Source organism: Dipodomys spectabilis, unplaced genomic scaffold, assembly GCF_019054845.1.
Source record: "Dipodomys spectabilis isolate Male_0828 unplaced genomic scaffold, ASM1905484v1 ptg000188l, whole genome shotgun sequence".
Classification (NCBI taxonomy): domain Eukaryota; kingdom Metazoa; phylum Chordata; class Mammalia; order Rodentia; family Heteromyidae; genus Dipodomys; species Dipodomys spectabilis.
This window is the reverse complement of record NW_024870865.1, coordinates 236,246-249,620: the sequence shown is the minus strand read 5'-3', so window position 1 is coordinate 249,620 and position 13,375 is coordinate 236,246. Positions and strand designations below refer to the sequence as shown.

At 44.2% G+C, this 13,375-nt stretch overlaps 1 protein-coding gene across 1 annotated transcript in view; it reads right to left on the bottom strand.

Moving 5' to 3' along the window:
• Window positions 1-13,054, bottom strand: part of Camta1 (calmodulin binding transcription activator 1) — a 731,341-nt gene extending 718,287 nt beyond the window's left edge. Inside the window, 1 exon segment of the mRNA XM_042695784.1 lies at window positions 12,969-13,054. The gene's annotated coding sequence lies outside the window, so the exon portion shown is untranslated.
• Between the last annotated feature and the right edge of the window lie 321 nt (window positions 13,055-13,375).

Sequence of the window (13,375 nt, the reverse complement as noted above, 5' to 3'; positions counted from 1 at the left end):
AACATCTGCCACAGCCTGGAGCAATACCAGCAATCCCGGCTAACTCCACCCTCAGTGCCTCCAGACATGGCCAAGAGGCAACAGTCTAAAAATACTGCAACAGGACAGATGAAAGCCGTCAAGGATATTCTGCCCAGTGAAGAGAGGTCATCACTGTCACCACATTTGTACCAAAAGACATTCACACAAGCAACCATGGTCAGATTTAGAATAATCAGGTTCAATACAGGAAGACCGATGCTCCCTTCCCTCCTAGAATACCTGCAATAAATTTCTGGGCTTTAAATTTGGTCAAGTAATCTGCGATCAATTTCTAGAGGACCCCTAGGAAGAAAGACAAGTACTTCAAAAGCTCTGAGTACCCACTCACCACCTTTCTACTCGTTACAGCTTTCTTTTTAGCACAATAGCCTCCATCAATAAAACTAAACGAGGAAGAAATATCCATCCAAGCTTTGTCAAGGTAAATGATTTAGCTAGCACAAGATGGAAAGAACAAGGCAGGAAATGTTTATAAGAACACAGGAACTTTAATTTGTCCCTATCTTTAAATATAAAAAAAAAAAAAAAGAATTATGTTGAAGACCTTCCCAAATGCCAGGCCTATAGTAGCCTAGGGAGTTAGTTCCAAGGGAAGATCTTGTATTATTAATTCTAGTGGACCAACAGCAACTCCTCAATCCACATAAATTTATTAACAGGAAGAATATTTACTGAATTACTAGAAATCAAGGCATCTTAATATATTAACTCCAAAAATTGCAACCAAATGAATATACATACTATATAAAATATCCAGAAAAAAATCTTAAAGTCATCAGAAACTTTTTAGTTATAATTATATAGTCTCTATTTTCTAAAACTATGAATTCTCATTCATATTTCAGTAAGAACCTTAAACCTATCCCAGGGAATAACTAGGAAGGCTATATTGTGCATCTTCTTTAAAAACTTAAATCATTTTTACATTCTGTAACAAATACAATGTAGTTAACAGATGTAAAAAATTAGCCCTCTATGTGCCCCAAAAAGGAAGCACTTCAGAAGTAGTGGCTCAAACACCTCCTACAACTGCTTGAACTTACATAGTTATTCAGTAACTCAAAAAGAAAAGGAACTGTTATACAAAACTGTTACATACTAACAAAGCAAGCTATCTGTGGAGTAAAATTCATAAATCCAATTTCATTTTCTTACCATGAGACTGAAAAACTTTAGAGGTCATTTCTAGGACAACTTTTTATCTAACACATCAATCTCCTCAAGATCATTACCAAGCAATTTATTCCATAGCACGAAGAACTCTTAACTCCTATACCACCACCAAAAGAAAAAAAATGATGAGTAAGCCACGCATGGGGACACACAGGTGAAACGCTAACTACTCAAGAGGTGGAGACAGGAAGATCTTCAGTTCAAAGCCAAGGCAAAGGAACCAGAGACGCTGTCTCAAGGAAAAAAGAAAAATCAAAGAAAAGAGCTGGTACATAGCCCAGTGGTAGAACATGTGCCTAGGGTTTGCAAGGCCTACAGTTCGATCTCTAATACACACAAAGGAGGAAAAAGAAAAGAAAAAGAAAAAGCAGGAGGGGAGGGGAGGAAAGGAATCTGATCAAGGTATGCATATATTTAGAGCACTGGCCTTAAGCTGAAAGCTGAGGGACAGCGCCCAAGCCCGGAGTTCAAGCCCCACGACCAAAATACAAAAAGGTATGCATATATGAACAGGTCAAAATAAAATGCCTTTATACAACCAATTGATGCTAATACAAAATGAAAGAAAGAAAAGGGGGTTGAGAGATGAATGGAGAAGTAGAAATTTTACATTTGGTTCAAGGGAGGTCAGTGAAAGAAAGGATCTCTGACCCACAGAAGTGACAGCAAGGACAGCACACTGGTAGCCAGGGTCCTTATTCCTATGCCAAGTGTTCCCAGCTTCAAGGGGGGGGGGGGGGGGGGGGGGATGCTGTCTGGAAAGCCAAGAGGACTTGTTCCAGAAGCCTCTGGGAAAGTTAACACCTCATGGCTAAGGGCCGACCACATCACTGCTGGTTCAGATGAGGATACAGATGACAGCCCCGACATGACAGCACTCCTCCAAACACTGTGAAATCTAATCAGTGCAGCCTACAACTTCTCCCAAGTCCCACAGAGGCACACAGATTTGAATAGAAAGTTGTTTTTTTTTTTTGGTCCGGTCATAGGGCCTGAACTCTGGGCCTGGGCACTGTCCCTCAGCTCTTCAGCTCAAGGCTAGCGCTCTACCACTTGAGCCACAGCGCCACTTCTGGCTTTTTTCTTTTTGCTTATGTGGTGCTGAGGAATCAAACCCAGGGCCTCAGGCATGCAAGGCAAGCGCTCTACCACTGAGCCACCTTCCCAGCCCTGAATAGAAAGTTTTAAACCAAGGATTTTTTCTTTCTTCAATTACCACTAACAAACAAAGGTAGGGGGATGCCTCAGTTGTAGAATATTTGTCTGGCATTCAGAACAATCTCAACACAACAACAACAACAAAAAAAACTTACCAACAGATTCCTAAATATAAATCATATTTGAATAATAGCAAAACTATTTGGTTCTTAGAAATAGCAAATGCCACTTAAGCATTTAAATGAATAAGCACAGCTACTTGCTTTGTTTTTTTACTTACAAGAGAAACCAGCTTACAGACTTCTCATCTCTGTTATCCATCTGACAGCTGAGCTCAATGTAAAGGAACATTAAGCTCCATTTAAGGACATGAGTTCCATTTAAGGACAGGAGACAGTATCTATGAATGGTCAGTCAAGGCATTAAAAAAAAAAAAAAAACTCCAGCATAAGTTGTGAGGGCCTGGTCTCAATCCTCAGCACCAGTGACACAGAGGAGAAAGAGGACAGAAAGAGTATCAATCAAATGGTTTCAGTTTGAATCATCTACTCTAACCATGAATAACTGAGCTAAAATGGTACTTCCTAAATGCAACACATTTTATTTCTAAATGTTCTTGGCAATTAAATATCCAAGAAATCAGCAAACCCCCAAGAAAGCAGAGAAAATGAACTTTTTTACAGCTCAGCATTCACCAACCACAGGAGGCTTGAAAGATGCCACAGGCCAAAGGCCAAACCTACATCTAGGCCTGCAGAGGAAAACTCCAAATAAGATTTCTTCAGGAACTAGTCTCGCAAGGTACTCAAGTACAAGCACAACCTCCTCCAAGGAGAAGATGGGAGTCCACAGCTATGTGACTGCACAATCTAGGAGATGGTGCTATACTGGTTCCATAATAATATTAAAGTACTTCAAAATGTAATTTAAAATGTTAAGAATAACAGAATGTTTAAAAAGCCCTAAATTCCTTTCAAACATAATTTGCATAGAACATAATTTAATTTCCATACTTTATTGAAATAAAGTAGAATTAAATGATTTTTTTTTTTTTTTTTTTGTGGTCATGGGGCTTGAACTCTGCGCTTGGGCGCTGTCCCTCAGCTCTTCAGCTCAAGGCTAGCGCTCTACCACTTGAGCCACAGCGCCATTTCCAGTTTTCTGAGTGGTTTATTGGAGATAAGAGTCTCATGGACTTTCCTGCCTGGGCTGGCTTTGAACCACAATCCTCAGATCTCAGCCTCCAGAGTAGCTAGGATTACAGGCATGAGCCACCAACCGGCACATGGCTTCAAATGATTTTTGTTAAATACTACTTTACAACGCAAACACTATCATATAGCAGTCTGAATCTGCAGCCAGAACAAAAATCTTGTTACAGTATGTTCACAGCACCACTCAATCCCTAAAACCATGAGATAATTAAACCAACTGTCTTAAGACCTTTACTGTTTGGCCTGCACTGATGCAAACCAGCAAGATAGCTGCATGCTATGAAAGGAACTTCAGCATCTTAGCTTCTGCTGTATTTCTTATCACCGATTCATAGGGTGACTGATGGTAAACTGATTTGTGCGTGGACCAGAAGTTAGCTCAGGAAAATAAAAGGAGGAAAGAGGTTTGGATGCATCAAATTCATGAATGAAGATGTTGGGCTCCCAGTAGAGTTTACAGTAGCACAGAATGAAACTGGGGTTCTTTTGGGATCTGAAATTATCAAGTCATTTAGTAAAGAACATAAAAGAAATCACCCTTCCTTATTTAGAATGAAAAGCTGCATCAATAACCTTTTCCCTAGACAAGAAATAAAAAATATACAATTTATACGGCATAAACTAGAGAACTGTTGTTTCATGTTATTGATGGAGGTGATTTTTAAAGACATGGTGAGTTGTGTCTCTAAATATGGACGTATCTCCATCCCAATCCTCAATCTTCCTCTTATCTCACCATCATATGGCCTATTACTCAGAAAGAGCACACAACACAGGTAGAGGGTCTGACTGCTGGTAGAGCCTCATCACACCTGATTTTAATTAATTCTGAATATAACTGGTAGAACCCAATGACCTACTGTAATTTTTATGTGGGAAGGGGAAATGTGCTTTTATGTAATGATGTGATGTAAACTAATAAGAAGAGATTACAGAACTTTTATTTACTCAAAACTATTAAAAGTATGACTGCCCACATCTTACATCTAAAAACACAAGTCATAATACAAACTTCTCTCAAGCTCAGACACAATTTTCTAAAATCCTTTTATTCAAAAGGTCTAAGTCACTGGTTCCTAGATTCCGAATGAATGTTTCCCAGGAAATTGAAGATTATCACATTCTTAGAAAATAACAGTGACCCTCAGATCCTTTGTAACCCCTCCACAGCCCAAAGCTACAATGACATTCTCCCTTCACCATTCTAGGGCTTAAAATAGCCATTCACCCAAAATGGATTTTTTTTAATTTAAGCAATAAAGAATTTTGCCAATAAACATTTTTAAAGGAGATCTTATTAAGTTAAAATGCAAACATGCCAGTTTTATCTGTAAATCTAAAATGTTAACAGACCATCTCACATTTCAACCACAAACGTCTTCCACAGAACAGCACTACCCCCTTGTGGATTCACAATAAAAATTCCTTATCTTCAATCTTCACTCTCAAATGCTTCATTCTGCTGAGGCCTCACCAAAGTGTATGTTTTCTCACTAAGCAGGGCTATCTTATTTCTAGTGTTTTTTTTTTTAAAAGGGAAAAAAAACACAATATTTTACAATAACAATCTCATCAACTTATCTGTCATCTAAGTGCCCAGGTAGGGGGAGCGCTCCTCACAGAAGCTCTGATGTCACCACTTTCAAAGAAAACTATAGGGATACCAGACTTTTTCTTGGAGTGTCAAAATTTACACTTCCAATTATCACTTTAAGACTATTTCGCTGTAGTATCTTTTTGCTTTCTATTTAATAACTTCATACACTGTACCTATTTCTTATTATCCCTCCAAGTGTCTAGAAAACCAAAGGGACAAATGTCTCTCTATCTCTCTCTCTCTCTTTCTCTCTCTCTCACACACACAGACACAGACACACACACACACACACACACACACCCCTAACCAAGTTTAAGTCTGAAAAAGATAAATTCAGGATTGTCTTAATATACTTTCAGAAATGACTCCTACATCAACCCTGATGAAAGAGGAAAATATATAATACCTCCTATTCAAAACTTGAAACCAAGTCTTTCTTTTCGCTTCTTTTGTTGCTATTTTTGTTGTTGCTGGAAGTGTACCTCTGAATATAACATCCTGTTGATGTGAAAGATTAAACAGACTTACATATCTGCTTTGTGCATGATTACAGACACCAGGTTTGGCAAAAAAGTGTCTTCAATGCAACAATATGCAGACAACATGGAGAAAGTCTGAGAGTCATGACTGACTGTATGTCACCACTCGAATTTAGTGCCTCATTCTTTCACACATGCTAAACACAAGGAGGGCTGTAATAATTTACTGATGCCAGGGTTTGTTCCAATAGTCAGGTAGGAACAAAAGGAAAAAAACCCACTGTGTGTTACCAAAACTGGCAGACATGGTCCACTGATTGAATGGAGGCTTTTCACACAGATCCCCCACTGATTATGTCAAAGCCAGGTGAGCCACCACAGCTGACCTTCCTTAGGACTGCCTGCTTCCTTTCAGACTGTGATGGTTACCATTTCTATATTGTTTTAGGAGGTAGGATGCAAAGAGGCATTTTCTTGAAGAAGTAAATGAAAGGGTGAGAGTAATGCCACTGCCTTCGTCTCCAGACACTGCTTTGTTTAAAACTGTGAAGAACTGAGTCCCAAACACTTCTCTCAAGGCATGTGGCACTTTGTACACAAAACTGTTCCACAGAGAACAGAGACTTGTCTCCCTCGAAGCTACCCTCAGCCAACAGTCTCAGAAAGGGATGTGTTATGATTTAAAGACCTGCCTAAATGTGACAAAAAAAAAAAAGACATTCTATTCCAAGTGAGCAAAGGACACATTACAAGAAAACAAGAACCTCCAAAAACAATCTCTGGTCCTTCTACTTGTGCTATGTCAACCAGATGAAGTAAATGAACACTCCTCTAAGAAAATGGAAGAGTAACATGGCTGCCACTGGGCCTCATTATATACCCTCTCTGGGTATATAATATTTCTGCCCATGGTTATGAGGTAAAAAGAAAAGAAATAATCAGGAAACATTTTTACACAAGGAGGTTCATGACCTTCTACAAGCAATGGTAACCAAAGCAGAAAGATGCCAGACAGCCTTAGAAACAAAAAGCTAGCACTCATGGGGGAGTACCCTTACCTGTCCCCTCCAATTACGTATCAGGAACTTGCCAGGCACAGGTGTCTCACTCCTGCAATGCTAGCTACTCAGGATGCTGAGATCTGAGGACCACGAATTAAAGCCAGCCCCAGCAGGCAATCCCATGAGACTCTTATCTCCAATTAACCACCAAAAAAGCAGAACTGGAATTGTGGCTCAAATGGTAGAGTGCTAGCCTTAAGCAAAAAATTTCAGACAATGCCTAGGCCCTGAGTTCAAGCTCCAGGAATGGCACACGTGTGTATGCGTGTGCACACACATAAACAACTATCTCAGAAATTGCTGTTATACACATATACATGGATCGCATCTAGTCATCTGTGCACATATACACACATGCATACATAAACAATACATACACACCAGATATACATACATACACAATAGATATATATACATACATACACATAGACAATATATAGAGAGAGAGAGACACACATACACAAATACAGAGACACATACAAAGATGCACACTTCCTTACAAATACATGACAGATATGGGATGGCAGATGATCTCTATACATACAAATACCTTCCAAGGACAAGAGTAACATGCTTTATCACAGTAGTGATATTACATCCACAGATGGCACAAAAGAAAAGGATCTGACAGTGTCTGATAAACCTATATCCTAAGCATGATTGCATAAGCAGATAACTAAGTAAGAAAAGACTATATAGACCATATCCCAAAAGCAGAGCAAATGACCATGTGCTCTTTACTCAAGTTACACAAACAAAGCAGAACCAGGACACTTCTAACTCTCTTCCTAAACACTAAAGATAGCATTAGACCAAGCAAAGGAACATTATTAGGAGAGGATCCCACACTTCCTAAACGCCATTGCTGCAAAGGACATAGCATATTACTGGGTATGTCCAAAGAAATGTACTGCAATCAAGCCAAAGAGACAGAAAGAAGCTGGCTACAGGCAAAACAAACTTCGAAAATCCTATGGGTAGAGGCCTGCACAACCAGCATTTCACCTCAGTTGACCTCTACTCACAAATACCACTATCACCCCTTGCTGGGTCTTAAATTCTACACCACCTAGCCACCTAGTGGTTCAGTGCCTTGTCAACAGGACAAATGAGTGGTAGGCACCCTCTTTTCAATGAATACAGAGCCTCTCCAAATACAGCACACCTACAAACCTTTGTAATGAAAAGGGCAGCAAAAAGAAAGAAAGAAAGAAAGAAAAAACCTCTTATGTGGAAAAGAGGGAAAGGCGAAAAAGAGGTAGTATGTGTTATCTACATAATCAAAAAAGGCATATAAGCAATTCAAGGAGACACAGAATATTGTAGAAAATGATCAATACAATGGAAATGCAAAAGAAATCACATCAGCTGTCACCACAAGAAAACATTTACTCACACATTCACATGAACAAAGGACACTGCCAGCCACTTATTATAACAATCCTACACAAGTTTTTGCAGTAGTGGAAGTGTAAAAAAACAAACAACTGGCATATATATGCGTGCAGGAGAAGCATCTGATTTTAAAGGAGATAAGGCATACTTCAGATTAATTTTAATTATTATTATTATACATATCTACATTCTAACCTACCTCCAAAATGAAACTGAGGCTATTGACCAAAAGAAAGAAAGAAAAGTACAAATTATGGTAGCATTTAATAGTGGAAGAATTATATCAAATAAAGTGATAACTAAATTATACAAGTAGCCTGAGAATGGACACTATGTTTATGCATTCAATTTAGATATAACATTGCTAACAAAAATAGTTCTTACTATCCAATAAAATGACCATACCAGTTAATCAGAAAAAAAGTATTACACCACTTCCTTATATAAGGGATGTTTCATACAATACACAGTATTGTACTGCTGCTACTGAAATGTTTAACAAGCATTCCAACCAATTTCATATATAAGCAAATTAAAAGTTACGTCTAGACAATCAGTTAAGGTTTTTACTACTCTTGCATGCACACGCACACACTCAAGTCTGAAGAAAGTTGTTAAATCCTTCTCCCAGTACACCCTCCACCCTCTTCACCACCCCCACTCTCTCCTGAAGAGAGAAGGGAGAAAGCTCAACAGAATAGTATACTATTCAAGTATATTTTTGGAAGATTATGATTTAAATTCAGAAAAAGAAAGATTTATAAGACTTTATTGAAGACAAGCTACAATGAAATGACATTCACACTAAAAGGAAAACAAGATCCAGTATGATCTCAAGCAAAGTCACATAAGCCCACATATCCTTGCATGGGACAGATGGATACCCAGTAAAGGCTCCTGAATGAATGGGTGCGGTAACGGGAGTAGAGAGATAAAAACGACTTCTCCCCAAAAGAGCAAATTTGGAGAACACAAAGAGGCAATCAGCACACCAATGGGAGGAAATGAAGGGAACATGAGCACTGTCTTCTACTGCTTTTTCCATAATGAAGTCAGAAAGAAGTACACTGCACACAACAGGGTGTTCCCCAAACCTTAAGAAATGAAAAGGGAAGTAGTGGGAAAAAAACATTAAGCTATAAAATGGCCTACCTCAAAATTAGTCAGAAAGAATTTGAATTGCACCAGGACACCGGTATGAGGAGGGGGCCACCTGACTGAAGGAAGGGGGAAAGCCTGAAACTTCCAGGGTCTAAAAACCAATGACACAAAATGTGGTAGAATAGGATGCATAAATAAGCATGTATCCAAGAGCAAGGAAGAGCTACACTACTCTTTTAAAAAGGAAAAGCTGACCCAGCCTGACCTTGAGATGAAGTTGCTGTGCACATGTCAACATTCCGAATCCACTGAAGGATGAGATGGAGAACCCGACGTCTCCCAGAAGCAGGTAAGTCAGGTCTTCAGGAAGATAAGGTCACCCAATCTTGTGCAAAAACTCAAGAGATGAGGGGTGAGAGAGGGAAAGAGTTTTGTTCTAACAGAAAGATGTAGAAAAGTGATTAAGAGAACCAGGGTGACTAGGCCAACAGCAGAAGAGTACCTTTCCTGGGGGGCAGGGGGGCGCTCGGGGAGGACTTAAGAGGGGGAAGCAAAAGCTTCCAACCATCTTTGCAGCCAGATGACCCAATAAGGACACTCTTATAAAACTCAGGCGGAATAACCCAACTTTAAACAGTAACCTACACCGAGTCTCCCTAGTGATCCCTCACCACTTTTCCTCCAGTGCCCATGTGTGGAGCGCCAGGGAAGCCTCCCAAAGGCGGTCAGTGACCTAGGGAAGGGCACATAAGGAAGGGATGACTCCCGGGTCCACGCCAGCACACACAGCAGGCATTCAACTCTCGGTTTTACCAAGGCTCACTTATAGCACCCCGAAAAATACACAACTCTATCAAGCTAGTTACAAATAAAGACCAAATAAAAACATTTTTTAAGAAAGCAAGAAGCCTCCCAAAAGAAGATCAAGTCAAACGCACTAGTTTCTGGCAATGGGTATTATGCCAACTAGGCAGCTCAATATAACTGAAAGGCAAACACCAGTGCAGACCTAACCTCTGGGAAAAACACATCTCTTAGCTCAGGAATTCCTAGGGAAGAGTCTCTTTGCTAAAAAAAGTGCTCCAAGTATCCCAAGGCTCCACAGAGCTTGTTAAGGAGAGTGAGCCTCCACCAAGTCTGTCTTAAAGTGAGACCTCACTGCTGAGTGACAATTAAGGGAAAGAGTGAGGGATCCAAAGAGGTGGGGCACCTGACAGGAGCCACAGCCAATGGGGCTCTTGCCATTCCCCAGCCCTGAGAGAACAATCTGAACAAAGCCCTCCCACCTCTTAGGAAGTGGCAACTGCCTTTCCAAATATACCTTCTCCTAATTTCATCACCTCTCTCAATTATTAACTGGCCAAAATACAACCAGAACATCATTTATAGGCATTTTTTCCCGGGGTCTTCCCCTCATCTCCTATCATTTGCTTGAAACCAGGAAAAATTTCACTTTCTCCTGTACTGCAGTCATCTTAGGAAGAACTTTTCTCGCCATGCAGAATCCAGCGAAGAATACTGTGCCTATGCTGTGAAGGCTGAAGTTTGGTTGCTCATTGGCGAACACTCCACACATACTCGGGGACACAGTGAACACTCGGGATATCATTCTGCTTATTCAGTACAATGCAAATGACAAAAGACTGATGAGAATTCAGCATTTATCAATGATGTTTCTAAATCTTCTGAGCCTGAAGGGACCAGCGACTTTAACATATGCCTGAACTCTTGCATGTAACAGTCCTCACACACCCTAAGTGTACAGCTAGTCATCCCTCACTTTTAACTTGCTGTGGATGTAAGGGATGTACTTCATCCGTTTCATTCTGCATGGATACCTATTGGGGGAGGGGGATGGTAATCAACATGGCACAGAGCATCACCATCATCTGTTTTGCTATGGCAAAAATAGAAAGCATTCAAAGTTCCCCTTTGCCTGAAATGTTTGGATCCCACAAGAGACAACACTAGGGCCAAAGGAAGGTTCTAGTACAACAAGGAGCCCACGAGCTACCTCTTCCCGAATGGTACGTGGGCGACATGGGTGTCTACACTCCCTATTCTGGATGGAAAGGCATATGGCTTCTCCCTACCCAGCCAACACGAATACAATTTGAGAAAATTAGAAAAAGTCAAGGTAACAGGCTCACTAAATATGGCTGACTGGGAAACCGGAGCCATAAGGAGGCTATGAGTTCTCTCAAAAAAAAAAAAAAAAGGAAGTTTATTTCCAAGAAAAGGTTCGAAGACTCCTGGGTGTGGGATGTACAAAGTCTGGTTCTTACTGAACAGAAGGACAATGATCAGAGCACCAAAACTCAAGGGCACATGACCCTTTTCCCATTGGGCCAGTGTGGCATACTGAAGGGTGCCCCCTAAGATCCCAATCAACAGAATATACCCTTGTTTTCCTGGGACAAGGGAGGAATTAGTGTAGTCTTCTTTTTTTTCTTCTTTTTTTTTTTAACTCAAGTACCAGGCACAGCGGAAGTCCTGCCCTACATCTCACAGGCGCTCCCACCTTCACCCAGACAGGGAACTCCGAGGACAGAGAGCGTGTCAGGGTAGACAAACCCCTGGGGAAAGGAGCACTGGGACGTCCAGTTACCTCTACGAGAAAAAGAGGGCAACTCAAAGGGTATTCAGGAAATGAGCTCACCCTAACCCAGGAAAGTGTGCGCAGAGTGTACATAATCTGGGAGAAGTGTCTGCTTTCCTATTTAGAAATGACTTCAGAGCTGCACAGGGCCCCACGATCCACTGGGTGAGGGAAAGAACAACACGGGTCGCCCGAGTCCCCTTCTTCTGGCAAAAAAGGGTCAACAGATAAGCGTGCAGAGGCCCCAAAAGATGCCAGGGCAGGGAAGAGGCTGTGGCGGACCCCTGTGCCCAGCGGCGATCGGGGTCACGGAAGGTAAAGGGCACGGGAGTGTGGAGATCCTGACTTGCCCCGGGAACGCGGGACCCCACCCTCCTGGCTGTCAGGGTGCAAGGGCAAGAGTCGGGTGTGAACGGCGGCGAGGGGCGGGTGCTGCGCAGGCCCCCCTTCCGTCCGGGAGGCAGGGGGAGGGGTCACACGAGGCCCGCGGCCAAGGGACGCAGGGCTGGATGGGGTCCCCCTAGTGGGGGACCCGCGTGGGGACCCCCGTCCGCCCTGGGAGGCGCCGCGGGGCCCAAGAGCTACGGAGAGTGCGTCCGGCCCTGCCCGCCGCCCGGACCGAGCAGGCGGCCGGCGAGGGATGAGAGCCGCCACGGCCGCCCGACGGGGACCGACCCGAGCGGCCCGGCCGGGGCAAGGGGGCCCGCGGCGGGTAAACTTTCCGCCCTGCGGGCCCCCCACCCCCGACCCGGGCCGGCCCGGGGGGGCGCCGGGCGCCTCAGGCCCGGGGGCGGCGGGGATGCCCGGTCCGGTGGGGGAGGCGCCGGCCCTCCGCGGCTCCTCCCCCTCCTCCTCGCTGGGCCCGGCCCCCGCCCCGCGTGCCCCCCCCCCCGGCCCCCGGCCCAGCCCGCCCCCGGGGGTGGGGTGCGGGGCGCCGCGCTCGGCCGCCCCGCGAGTCGCCTCAGGACTCGCCGCGCTCCGCCCCCCCCCACGCCGCCGGCCCCCTCCCCGGCCGGGGCGCCCGCCCGCCCGCCCGCCCGCCGCGCCCCCGCGCTCCCGCCCCGCGCCGCCGATGCCCGGGATGTCCGGCGGGGCCGGGTCCCGCCGCCGGCCGCGCCGTCCCCCGGGCCCTCACGCTCCGGCTCTTACCTTCCGGCTTGTTTTCGGCAGCCATTTCCCCTCCGCGCGCCACATCCTCCTCCTCCTCGCGACCGGGACCCCGAGCGCGCGCCTCGTACCGCCGCCGCCGCCGGCCCAGCCACCCCGCCGCCGCCGCGCACCCGCCCTGGCCCCGCCCCGCGGCCCACGCACAGCTTCCGTTGGGCAGCGTAACTGCCACTCGTCGCTCCCGCCGCCAATCGGCCCGCACCAAGGGTCTCACTACTCTCCGGGAGGAGCGTCCTGTCCGTCCAGACCATTGGCTGGTCACCACCCAAAGGACTGAAAGGATTGGTCAAGAGTCAACGCCCCCTCCCCACCCACTCCCAGGAAAGCCCGCCTTCCGGACCTAAACAAAGCTTTCCAGTGGCCAGAGCCCGAAAGGACGGCCAAATCAG